Raw genomic sequence first — 14,360 nt, 5'->3', positions numbered from 1 at the left:
AGAACCAAAGGTACCAAGTCAAAAAAAAAAAATCAAAAGTACCAAAATCAAAAAAAAAAAAGGTACCAAGTCAGAACAAAAGGTACCAAGTCAAAAAAAGGTACCAAGTCAGAACAAAACCGGTACAAAAGGCCAAGTCACAAGTACCAAGTCAGAACAAAAAAGGTACCAAGTCAAAAAAAGGTACCAGGTGAAGAAAAGCTACCTAGTAAAAAAAAACACAAGGGGGGGGGGGGGGTGAAAAAGGGGGACCAAGTGGGGGGACCAAGTTCTCAAACTACTTTTTTATTCATACCTAAATTTCGAAGTTGACAAGAGTGGGAGATATGGGCCATTTTATTACGACGGTCATATATATAATATATATATATATATATATATATATATAATATATATATATATATATAATATATATATATATATATATTTATATATATATATATATATTATATATATATATATATATATATATATATATATATATATATATGTGCCTGATTGGGATGGGAAAAATGTCTAGACTTCATTGATGGCAGAATATGTCCCACCTCGTGTTCATTCATTCCTTTGGGCAGCGTTAATAGCGAATGGGACGGTCATTGGCAAGACGATACGAGGGTCCTCGCAGGCAAAACTTTCTCTCTCTCTATCTCCCTCTCTCTGTCTCTCTCTCTCTCTCTCTCTCTCTCTCTCTCTCTCTCCTGCCAGGAAAATGATGGTTCCTCGAAGGAAAATAGATGGAAAGACATAAGTCACTATCGGATGGCGTCCGGCGTCTTGCATGTAAAGTAGTCGCCTAATATCCAATGAATATTAAAGAGATCCCGTCGCATATTTTATGCTAAGGTCACACATTCACGTATCAACGCACGCACGCCCACGCATGAGCGGAAATTGGTAATTGGCAACAGCTTACGTCAGTAAACCGTAAATGTAATTTAAAACATAAGTAAAATCGTAGACGTACGGTGACGGGTCGTCCGGGCTCTAAGCTCCGCCCACTAGGGCGCTGTAGCCCGCTCCAGTTTTGAAATGTTCAAAACAAGTCGTGGGTGGTCACGCCAAATGTCACCTGACGTAGCTCCAGGCATTGCACGTGGGACCCACGGTGACTGTTGCGGGGTAGGCGCTAGGGTCATCTGCCTTGTTCGCCGTCGTTGTTTTCTTTCCGCCGCGAAGCACGTGGGCCTCCTAATTGCGCTGTAGCCTACGGGGAAACCGATTCGCACATTTACAACCCTGTACGACATGGCAACGCTGCAGCATGGTATAAAAGGTCAGGTCGGCGCCCTCAGGTCTACCTGCACAAGATGCTGAGCATGCAGCTGCCACAGTCACAAAGACAATCATTGAAAACTTAGAAGAGCATGCCCAGGTGCTCTACAACCTACCTCCACCAAGGTAATCAAACTAATAAGTGAAATCAATCACCCTCATCACATCCCCTCATTGTAAGGCTCTATCCACATCATCCACTATCATTCTTTTAAAAAACTTTACCTACAACTAAAATCCTCCCGCAGGGACCCAAGGGAGTAAAGGGTTGGACAACCCCACCTGCACAGCTTCTCCGATTTTCGAAAGCCTTACACTCATTCAAACTTCTTCTATAATATGACATGATGGCCCTCTCTTACTGACACCATCATCCTTCCCCTGTCCACTCCTATCTCTACAACTAAAGATATTTCCAATTTCAAAAAACTAACCATGTACCTAAAGAATCTTTTCAGATCACCTACGGGCCGAACAAGGGAAAGGCCCGTGCCAACAAGAAGTGTTGGCTTAATACAACAACAACAACAACAACAACCCTCAGGTCAGCTGTTGTTTCCGTCTCCTTAGACCAGCAGTTTCCTCCAAGTACTCTCCACAACGCCCTTCAAGATGCCGAACCTCCTAAAACGACCAAGGAAGGGACCTTCAACGTCACATCTTGCAGGACCTTCTTTCGGCCCGGAGAAGACTCCTACAGCCACTCCTGCAGACACTCAGGTCGAGGAAATGTCATCTTCCACCTACAGGAGTCGGAGTTGGATGAGATACAGAGTGATGACAGCGACATGGAAGACGACTGACGGACAGAGAGAAGTGGATATTGAACATATTCCACTTCCTCAACCCCCACATCGTCCGTCAGAAGAAGCCCAAGATGTTGGGACTGCTAAATGATATGTATATTATAATGTCTGACTTAATTTTTTTTTTATTTGTTGAAAATATACAATATTTTACAGTACATGCAGAATTCTACCAAAGTGAATTTACAACCTGGATTTTTCAGAATGTAATATTTTTACATTCTCTCATACATGTTCCATCACTTTACAGTCTGCTTGTTTACAGGCCGGCCATTTTGTACCCTACAGCCCCACAACGGTGGGCGTGGTCACGACGTAAAGTTGACGTACATAGAACATTACACTATCGGCGTAAGTTCCAAGTAGACGTCCGTCCTTGCTTTCTTTGCGCGTACATTTGCGGCGTAATTTACGGTGCTGGCTTTACGTCCGTCAGCCCGTGTCCTGTTTACCAGCTGTTCAAGGTCATTTCACAGCGACGATGCCCACGATCCACATACGTGGGCATACGCCATCGTGATACGTGAATGTGTGACCCCAGCATTATCATTCAAACTTTATTATACGTGTGATTTCTCTGCAAGAATATGAAAATCATTTCATTATTATAACAAAGTTATATCTACGTGCGGAGACTGGAAAAATAACTTTTAGTGATGTTAGCCGTTAGACAACGAAACACTGATAGCCGAACGCTAGACCTATGCTAATGATTTTACTTGCGTTCTTCTAAGCACACTTTCGTTTCATTTCAGTCAAAATTCCTTTATTAGTGTAACCATTCCTGATTCATTTTGAACGTCGTTCCACTGGCTTACCTATATATATATATATATATATATAATATATATATATATATATATATATAGCTATATATTATATAATATAATATAATATATATTCATATATCTATATATATTTTATATATATATATGTATAGGATAATATATATATATATATATATACAATATATATATATATATATATATATATATATATATGTATATACTATATATATATATATATATATATGATATATACTATATCATATATACTATATATATAATCTATTATCATATACTATATATATATATAAATATAAATATATATATATATATATATATATAATATATATATATATAACAAATATATATATATATGATGAAATAATATATAATAATATACTATATATATATCTCTATATATATAATATATATATATATATATATATGTAAGCCAGTGGAACGACGTTCAAAATGACTCAGGAATGGTTACACTAATAAATAGGACTTTTGACTGAAATGAAACGAAGTGTGCTTAAAAGAAGGCCAGTAAAAATCAGTAGCATATATGTCTAGCGTTCGGGCTATCAGTGTTTCGTTGTCTAACGGCTAACATCACTCGAAGTTATTTTACCAGTCCTCCGCACGTAGATACAACTTTGTTATAATAATGAAATGATTTTCATATTCTTGCAGAGAAAATCGTATATATATATATATATATATATATATATATATATATATATATATATATATATAGTGTATATGTATATATATATATATATATATATATAGATATATCTATATATAATATATATATATATATATATATATTTAGTTAGTTATTTAGTTATCACTTGATGCTTGCTTAATGAACTGAAGTTTAGAAAACCGGAAGAGGTTGTTTAATTTATACAAGTGTTCTTTTATTAGTACGTGTCATATATAATATATATATATATATAATATATATATATATATATATATATATATATATATCACATCACCGTGATTCATATATATGCATTAAGCTACAAATGTCCTTTAATATACAAATCTCTCTACCTCACTTGTTGGCGGGTCGGTAAAAACGTCACTGAAATCCTGATATATCCTCTGTTCTCTGGTTCGAATCCACCAGAGGACGATATTATTTTCAAATATAAAATTCCCCTTTGGTTAACACATGTAAATATGTTAATTACGAGTTAGAGCTAATTGGATATCAAAGGACATTTGTAGCTTAATATATATATATATATATATATATATATATATATATATATATATATATATATATATATATATATATATATATATACATATATATCACACATATCCACAGGTGAAAAATAAGAGACAGGGTGTAGGTCTTGACCGGTTTCGGCTTTATTTTCAAGCCATTGACAAAGGACTGATACATAGTATTAGAATTCACGAGTATATATACTACAAAGACAGTACTGACGAACATACACACAACCGTTTGAGACTCGCAGATCCACCCACAGGCAGGTGTCAAGGTAGGAGTGGCTTTCAAAAATCATTAGGCTAAAATTTTTACAATAATTCTCAAGGGATACTACGCTTAGGTACAAGTCCACACCTGACAGGTGTCAGGGAGGCGGTTTGAACATCTCATTACCACTACTGCCCTCCCCCTTTACTGTGTTTACAAATATAATAATCCTATTTTTCTTATATCTCTACAGCCAACCTTAAAATTTAAGAAACAGTTTTACAAATTTCTTTTGATATTAAAGGATCAAGTTTATACATTCCTTGAACAGATGCTTCCATATTATTGGTTGTAACTTTCTTTTATAAAACTAGATCAATGATATTCCTTTCCAATGCATTATTAGAACACACCAGCTTTTTGCCCCTTCCCAGTTAATAGCATGATTGTTCTCACTAACATGTACAAATATACCACTATTTCCCTGTGCATATCTCACACATTGTTTATGTTGTTCTATTCTTTTTTCCAGTGTTTTCCCCGTTTGAACCAATGTAAAAGTTGTCACAAAACTTACACGGGATTTTATATACAAATCCTTTAGCATTGTCGGGGGAGTTCTTAATAAGTACCTGTTTCATTGTTTTATTGTTTTTAAAAACTACATTAACACCAAAATTCTTCAGGAGATGTGGGATATCTTTCATATTACTATTATAAGGTATTGAAAAAGCAAATTTTTGTTGTTGTAAGGTTCTTTTTGATTTTGATACATGGTCTTTTTTGGCCGCTTTTAATGCATTGTTTAGTACATTATCTGGATATTCAGTTTCTTGCCTGTATTCCGATCTTATCTATTTCCTCATCTATATATTCTGGGCTACATACCGTTAGTGCTCTTAAAAAACATGGAAGCAAACACTGATCTTTTAACCTTATTGTTTGTCCAGAATAGAAATGTACATAGGAAGAAATATTAGTAGGTTTTCTGTAAAAACTATACTTAAACCCACTACTATTTCTCCGTATGAGGACATCCAAACAAAAAGGGTAGGCATTCATCTTTTTCTATTTCCATAGTAAATTTAATTGAAGGTACTAATTGATTTAACCTGGCAAAAAGTTATTTACATCTTTCATTCCCTGGCCATACACAAATTATGTCGTCAACATATCTAAACCAAGGTACATTGCGTGGAATTATATTATTTAAAATTTTCTTTTCAAAAAATTCCATATAAAAAATTACTTAGCACTGGGACAGAGTTTCCCATTGCCATACCAAATTTTTGTGAGTAGAATTTTCCATTGAATTCAAATTTACAGTCTTTAACACATAATTTTATTAGTTCAATTAAGGTGCTTTTAGAAAATGGAATATCCAGTTGTTTGTTTTCTAATAATTCCGATAAAAACTCCAATAAATCATCAATAGGCACTTTTGTGAATAGAGATACTACATCAAAGCTCACAAGTTCGATTCACTATTAACTTTTGACACTATTTAGTTTATCTATGAAGTCCACATTATTCTTAATATTGGCATTGGAGATGTTTACCTACGCCAATGGGTTTTAAGGATATCCACTAAATATTTTGCTAATTTATAAGATGCGGAACCCACTGAGCTGATATTTGGTCTGGCAGGGAAGTTTGCTTTATGGGTTTTTATCGTACCATACATATACGGTAGCGATGGGGAGGTCACACACACCTTCTTTATGAGGCTTTCGTTGCCTTTTAACAGATTTTTCACTTATTAAAACCACTATTCACACTTTCTATCGGGTTCTTATTTAATTCTTTAATAAGTTGCCATTATCACCCAAAAGACTTTCCATTTTTTCTATGTATTCATTTTTGTTTAAAATTACTATGGCACCTGATTTATCTGCTTTTGTCTAATGTATATCTTTATCTTTTTTCAGTTCATTGATGGCATTCATAAATCTTTTGGGTACGTTTGTGGTGTCTGACTTTTTCATGCTTCCATAAATCACTCCCTTAATTATATTAACCTCTTCACTAGTTAAATCACTATATTTTTCTAAGTTGCACAATCCTTTAGTAATTTCTACACTGTTTATACTTCCAGTTGATAGAGCAAAATTTAAACCATAGCCTAAAGCACTGGTTACATTACTATCCAGATGCTTGTTTGATAAGTTGACGACACATTCATGATTGGCGTTGGTAGTCCAGGGGCTTCTTTCGATCAGGAGTTTCATTTTGTTGTTATGTTTACGTTTAAAGCTTCTGATACACTTTCTTCCTCATATTCAAATAACAATATTCCTGCAGAGAATCTTTCCAATCCGATTGGTATTGAAGCTTCAAAATGATTCGTCTTTTTCTCGATAAATCTTCAAAATTCTTTTTAGTTTCCAATGTCTTAATACTGATAGTTTGCCCAAATAGCTCGTTGTATTTCACCGAACGGTTGGTCTTCTAATTTTGACAAGGACTTGGTTATCATTGATCTTGGAATCACTTTGCTTCATCACGTCGGACCATTCACGTAGAAACCCGCAGGTGTTCCTTGTTTGTATGAGCTTGAGTGAGGGCGTCTGCGAAGTCAGTGGACTGCATATTCCAAGATGGGGAAAAGGGAACAACAAGAAAGATCGGAAGGAGCTCGGTGGTATCCATTGATGATTATAATCAACTTTAGCACGTGATTCATTTATCACACATATCCACAGGTGAAAAATAAGAGACAGGGTGTAGGTCAGGTGTGGACTTGTACCCTAAGCGGTAGTATCCCTTGAGAATTTATTGTAAATTTTAGCCTAATGATTTTTGAAAGCCACTCCTACCTTGACACCTGCCTGTGGGTGGATCTGCAGTCTCAAAACGGTTGGTTGTGTATGTTCGTCAGTACTGTCTTTGTAGTATATATACTCGTGAATTCTAATACTATGTATCAGTCCTTTGTCAATGGCTTGAAAATAAAGCCGAAACCGTCAGGACCTACACCCTGTCTCTCTTATTTTTTCACCTGTGGATATGTGTGATATATATGTATATATATATAAATATATATATATATATATATATCATATATATATATATATATATGTATTATATATATATATTTATATATATATATATATATACGATATTTCACCTATAAAGGCCTACTGACTTAATGAATCTAGAATAGACTGTGTTGCTATTATTACACAGACATAGCTTATAAAGTAATTTTTGTTTCGATATAGAACTACCAGTTTCATCGAACTACAATATCTTAGACCTACTAATTTAATGAATCTAGAATTTATTGTGTCCCTATCATTGTAAAGGCATAATGACTACTACATTTGTGGCCAATGGGTCTTCCTGACCTAGTTTTTCTAGTAGTGTTAGGTAAGGTCGGTCGTTCCTCTTCCCCTTGTTACAACTTCCTTTGGATTTTATTTTCCAAAGACGAGGAAGACCTTGAAAAACTCTGATGAAATCCGTCCAAAATCAGGATCAGCGTGTGCTGTCATCGTGAAATGGCCGAACCTAGCAATGTCAGGTTGCAGCGAGATCGTGCTATCACGAGACTCGCCCACTTTGGCAGCATGAATAACCCCATATGTATCTTAGAGGGTTAATAAATCACTGGAGTGTTACCTCGGGCGGCCCATATTGAAAGGTCTTGGTCTAGCTCATAGTAGTATACTTTATTACTTTTTATTATTTTCATTTTTTTCTACTATTATTATCATCTTCAAATTATTATTATGATTATTATGATTTTTACTTTCATTATTATTAGTGTTGCTGGTATTATTATTATTTTTACTGGACCCAATTTCACAGAGAAAAATTACCTTACAAAAACATGTTTGCCTAAGCACTCCACCCATTGTTGTCAAGGTCTAAGCATCTGCTCTCGGATCTAAGCAGTGTCTAGCATGAATGGTTCCTGGAAATTACAGGACTTTCATTGCATACAGTTACTAAGCACTAACTAAACAGTAATGTACTATCACTAAACATTAACATTGATAATACACTTACACCCTCTAAATACACTACTGTACACTCACTCTCACTAAAACACTCACAGTTACATACAATCACACTAAATAACACTAAACACTCACTGAGTACTCAACACTTATAGGCACTCACTATACACAGAATGCTCACTAAACACTCACTAAATATTCACTGTACCCTAAACACTCAGTAAATATTCACTAAACACTCACTCAATCGTAGACACTCATTAAACACTAAGCATTCACTAAACACTCACTATTCACTAAACATTCACTAAGTACTCAGTATACACTAAGCATTCACTAAGCACTCGCTATACACTACACACTCATTGAACTCTAAACAATCAATTAACACTAACTACTCATTTAACCCCCACACACTCTTTAAACACTAAAACCGTAAATGAACATCCCCTCGTCAATCATTGAACAATTTACATACTAAAGATCCACTAAGCACGAACATTCACAAGGCATTCACTAAACCCTAAAAACTCCACTAAACATTCACTGAAAACACTTACGCACTAAACATTTGCTAAATACCAACATTTCACTAAACCCAAACCCTAAACCCTCACTAATTCATTCACTAAACGGTCAAGCACTTCACTAAACATTCACTGAATGCTTAAACATTCGCTAAACATAACTTTCACCTAAACTTAAACACTCACTAACATTTACTAAACCTAAGAATCATTAAACACTCACTGAACACTTACACACTGCACATTCACTAAACCCTAAACACTAACTAAACATTCACTAATCCCTAAGCACTCACTAAATATTAACTGAATATTTAAAAACATTTGCTAAACACTACATTCCCAAAAATTTCACAATGCCTAAACACTCACTAAACTTTACTGATATTTTATCTACTAAACATTCAATAAAACTTAAACACTCACTAAACATTACTGCCAATACTTTTACACTAACATTCACTTAAAAACTTAAACACTCACTAAACAATACTGACTACTTTTACAATAAACATTCACTAAAAACTTAAACACTCACTAAACATTTCCTAACCCTCCCTAAGCACTCATTAAACATTCACTGAACACTCACACAATACACATTCAAATCACTAAACCACACCAATATTCACTAAATCCTAAACACTAACTAAATATTCACTAAACCCGAAGCCTTACTAAACATTTACTGAATGTTTAAACATTCACCCTAAACACTAACATTACACATTCACTAAACCCCAAAACATCACTAAATATTCAATGAATAATTAAAAACCAAAACATTCACTAAAAACTTAACTCTCATTAAACATTTACTAAACACTAAGCATTCATTAAAAATTCATTGAATGCTTAAACATTGCCACAAGGTATGGTGTTAGCTGCATTGATATTTGTTATTATGATTGCAGACATGGACAGTAATGTTAAGGACTCGGTAGTGAGTAGGTTTGCCGATGACACAAGGATAAGTAGAGAAATTACTTGTGATGAAGATAGGAAACTCGCTACAAAGAGACTTTAACAAAGTATATGAATGGGCAGAGGTAAATAGGTTGGTATTTAACTCTGATAAATTTGAATCAATAAACTATGGAGATAAAGAAGGAAAGCTATATGCATATAGGGGACCCAATAACGAGATAGTCACTAATAAGGATGCAGTTAAAGACCTTGGTGTGATGTTGAATAGGAACATGTTATGCAATGATCAAATAGCATACTATTGGCAAAATTAAAAGCAAAAATGGGAATGTTTGTTACGGCACTTCAAAACAAGAAAAAGCTGAACACATGATTATGCTTTATAAAACGAATGTATGTAGTCCACTTGAATATTTGCAATATATGGTACCTACACTATCAAAAGGATATTGCACAAATAGACTACAATTTTTAAAATTATAGTCTAGAAAGGAGAAGAGAACGCTACATGATAATACAGACATGGAAACAGATAAAAGGAATTGTTGAAAACATCATGGAGCTAAGAATATCAGGAAGAGCAAGCAGAAGTAGATTGATAGTGCCCAAAACTATACCAGGAAAAATAAGGAAAGCACACAGGACATTAATCCACTACGCACCAGCATCGACAATGCAGCATCTATTCAATGCGTTGCCAGCTCATCTGAGAAACATATCAGGAGTGAGCGTAGATGTGTTTAAGAATAAGCTCGACAAAGACCTAAGCTGCATTCCAGACCATCCAAGATTGGAAGATGCAAAATATACCGGAAGATGCATTAGCAATTCTCTGGTACACATGAAAGGTGCCTCACACTGAGGGAACCCGAACGAGTTACAAGGTCTGTAAGGTAAGGGTCCTTCCTCCTCTCTTCCTTCCTCCTTCTCCTCCTCCTTCTCCTTCTCCTCATTCTTCCTCTTCCTCTACCTCATACCTCCACCTCCTCCTCCTCTCCTTTCCTTTTTTCCTCCATCCTTCCTCATCCTCCTCCTTCTCTCCATTCCTCCTCCTCCACCTCTCCTTCCTCCACCTCCTCCATCCCCTCCTCTTCCTCCTCCTCATCTCTCCTCAACCTCCTCCTCCACTCCTCATCCCCTCTCCTTCCCCCTCCTCTCCTCCTTCCTCCCACTCCTCCCCTTTCTCTTCCTCCTAACCTCATCTACCTCCGGCCCAGCTGACTCCCCTCCCCTTTTCTCTCCCTCCTCCGAACGGCCCAGCTTGACTCCGCCTCAATCTGATGTTTGCAAAATGACCTCACAAGAGGAAATCGGTGTGTATGTGTGTGTGTGTGTGCATGGGGCATAGAGGCTCTATAGTATAATACACTTGGAGTGTCGACCTCTATACTAGTACTACACTGTAGATTGGTGGTTTTCCACCAGGGCGGCGCTGTAAAGCCTTGCGGCCATCTTTAAAAGTCTTGTAACCAACCCGCAAATTGAACAGGGGATTAGTGCAGTTGTGAATTCTTTTTTTTAATCATTAACGTTTAATGAGCGAAAATTTAATGTTTGGGCTATTTTTTTAGGGTTCAGTGAGTAAGTGTTTAGTGAATGTTTCTATGTAAGGTTTTAGTGAATGTTTAGTTTAGGGTTTAGTGAATGTCTTGTGAATGTTTGGTGTGTAAGTATGTAGTGAATGTTTACCGAGTGTTTAGGGCTTAGTGAATGTTTTGTGAATGCCTGTGGATGTTTAGTGAGTCTTTAGGTTTTAGGAGAATGTCAGTGAATGTTTAATGTGTAAGTATTTAGTGAATGTTTATTGAGTGTTTAGGGCTTAGTGAATGTTTTGTGAATGTCTGTGAATGTTTAGTGAGTCTTTAGATTTTTGGAGAATGCTAGTGAATGTTTAGTGTGAAGTATTTAGTGAATGTTTACTGATGTTTAGGGCTTAGTGAATGTTTCGTGAATGTCAGTGAAAGTTGATTGACTCTTTAGGGTTTTAGTGAATGTTTTGTGAATGTTAGTGAATGCTCAGTGTTTGTAAATATTTAGTGAACGTGTAGTGAGTGTTTAGGGTTTAGTGAATGTTTAGTGTAAGTTTTTAGGGTTTACTGCAGGTTTAGTGCATGTTTGTTTAGTAAATGTTTAGTGTGTAAGCATTCAGTGAATGCCTTATATGTAAGTAATCAGACCATGTTTAGTGAGTGTTTAGGGTTTAGTGAATATTTCGTGAACGTTAGTGTTTAGTAAATATTTAGTGTATAAGTAGTCAGTGAATGTTTAGTGGGCGTTAGGGGTTTAGTGAATCCGATTTCTCATCGTTTGCAATCACTAGTTGTTTTCTGTTTTGTAAAAAATTCAAAAATTCTTTTATCCGTCTTCCTACTTAGGTCCACATATTATGTTTTCTCATTTTCTTCGCTAATATATTATGATCTACCTTATCAAAAGCTTTTGCAATGTCTAGGTAAACCACATGTGTATCTTTTTCGTTTATCATATTTTTATATATGTTCTCATGGTAGACTAACAGTTGGGTTTGTGTACTTTTTCTGGGTGCAAAACCATGTTGTCCTATATTAAACAAATTATTTTCCATTAAATGTTTCATAATATTTTTCTTCTTTACCCTTTCATACACTTTCATAATATGGGATGTTAGACTCACAGACCTATATTACTTGCCTCTAGTCTTGATCCACTGATGAGGAGGTGGAAGACAAGGAGGAGGAGGAGGAGGAGGAGGAGGAGGAGGAGGAGGAGGAGGAGGAGAGGAGGAGGAGGAGGAGGAGGAAGAGAAAATGAGGAGGAGGAGGAGGAAGAGAAGGATGAGGAGGAGGAATGAGGAGTTGGAGGAAGAGGAGAATGAGGGGATGAGGAGGTGGAGGAATAGGAGGAGGGGGAGGAAGAGGGGATGATGAGGTTGATTAAAAGGAGGAGGAGGAGGTGGAGGAAGAGGAGAAGGAGGATGATGGAGAAGCGAATAGGAGGAGGAAGAGAGGATGAGGATGAGGATGAGAAGGAGGAGGGGGAGGAGGAAGATGAGGAGTAGGATAATGTTTTTTAGGAGGAAGGAGGAAGGAGAGGAGGAGGATGATGAGGAGTAAGGAGAAGGAGGAGGAAGGAGGAAGGAGGATGGAAGGAGGAAGGATGGGGAGGAAGGATGAGGAGGAAGAGGATGTGGAGGAGGTGGAGGAGGGGGAAGATGAGAAGGAGCAGGATAATAATGAGAAGGATGAGGAAAAGGATGAGAATGAGGAAGAGAAGGAGAAAGAGGAGGAGGAGGGCTAAGAGAAGGAGGAGAAGAAGGGGGCGGAAGAGAAGTAGAAGGAGGAGACGGAACGGAGGATGAGAAGGAGCAGAAGGAGGAAGGTGAGGATAGGGAGTGGAAGAAAGAAGGAGGAGGTTATTCCTCCATATCAAATCATTCCTCCTCCTCCCTTACTACTCTTAACTTAAGACCCAATCCTTTATGGACACGCCTGATCCCAGATCTCTTCACACCAATATCACCATCTCCCGCTCCCACCTCACAACATCCCCCCCCCCCCCCCCCCCCCCCCCACACACCCTCTCTCTCTCTCGATCTCGATCGAGGAAGGAAAGGGCAGAGGTAGCTATAATAGCCACTAGACCCGAAAGAGGAAAACTTAGCTGTTATATGTTTCTTGGATATCTCGATGGACCTGAGTCTTAAGAGAGAGAGAGAGAAGAGAGAGAGAGAGAGAGAGAGAGAGAGAGAAATTTATTTCAATTGAGTAACTTTGTGGTATACCTTTAAAAAGTTAATGAAAACGCAGAAAAATCAATTAACTAAATCCAAAAACTCAGAATATAATGGGACTTTTTTTTCCTCACGAAAATGGTTAAAAACTATACAAAATATTGATTTGTACACCAAAAAGAAAAAATAAAATATACTATACAGTATCATGACAAATTATTTAGTTAACTTTAAATTATCATATACTTTCTTTCATGAGATTTTCCCTAACCTCACTCTAAAATTGTAAAGCTACATTATACAAACATAGAAAATAAAAAATTTTAAAGGAATTGTGCCCAAAAAGAATGAAAATAAATACAGTATACAAAATTACAAAATATCATGGACTAAATAAAACTGAAAAAAAGATAATGAAACAAAACTTCTTTGTTAAAATTCCTATCTTGATATAATTCTTTGTCTGAAACTTTGTATCTACGCCCTTCTCTCTCTCTCTCTCTCTCTCTCTCTCTCTCTCTCTCTCTCTCTCTCTAGGAACTTTGCCGCAGCAGGTCTAGGATCGAAAATGGGCAGTCACACCCCATTATCAAGGCTATATACTTCCACAGTTAATAGGCTCTTTGAGTAGCTTGATTGTTTGGGTCCTTTCATAATGGTATGGCATGAAAAAGCCCGTTCAGGACCAATACTGTGAGGAGTTTAAGGCAAATAGGCTTTAACCAATTTGGAAAGGGGCCGTTCCAGGGTGGAAGATTTTCCGGCGTGCCCCGATTCGGCCAATTTGAACCGAGACAGACTCGCTTGTTTACGTTAAGTGTAACATGACATTTGTCGTTTATACGTATGAAAATTACCAAGTTAAATGAGCTATTTATTTTGAACTTTCAAAGTATGTTGGGCTCTATTACCT

The sequence above is a fragment of the Macrobrachium nipponense genome, chromosome 27 (assembly GCF_015104395.2).
Source record: "Macrobrachium nipponense isolate FS-2020 chromosome 27, ASM1510439v2, whole genome shotgun sequence".
In the NCBI taxonomy this organism is placed as follows: domain Eukaryota; kingdom Metazoa; phylum Arthropoda; class Malacostraca; order Decapoda; family Palaemonidae; genus Macrobrachium; species Macrobrachium nipponense.
This window is presented reverse-complemented; position numbering follows the sequence as displayed.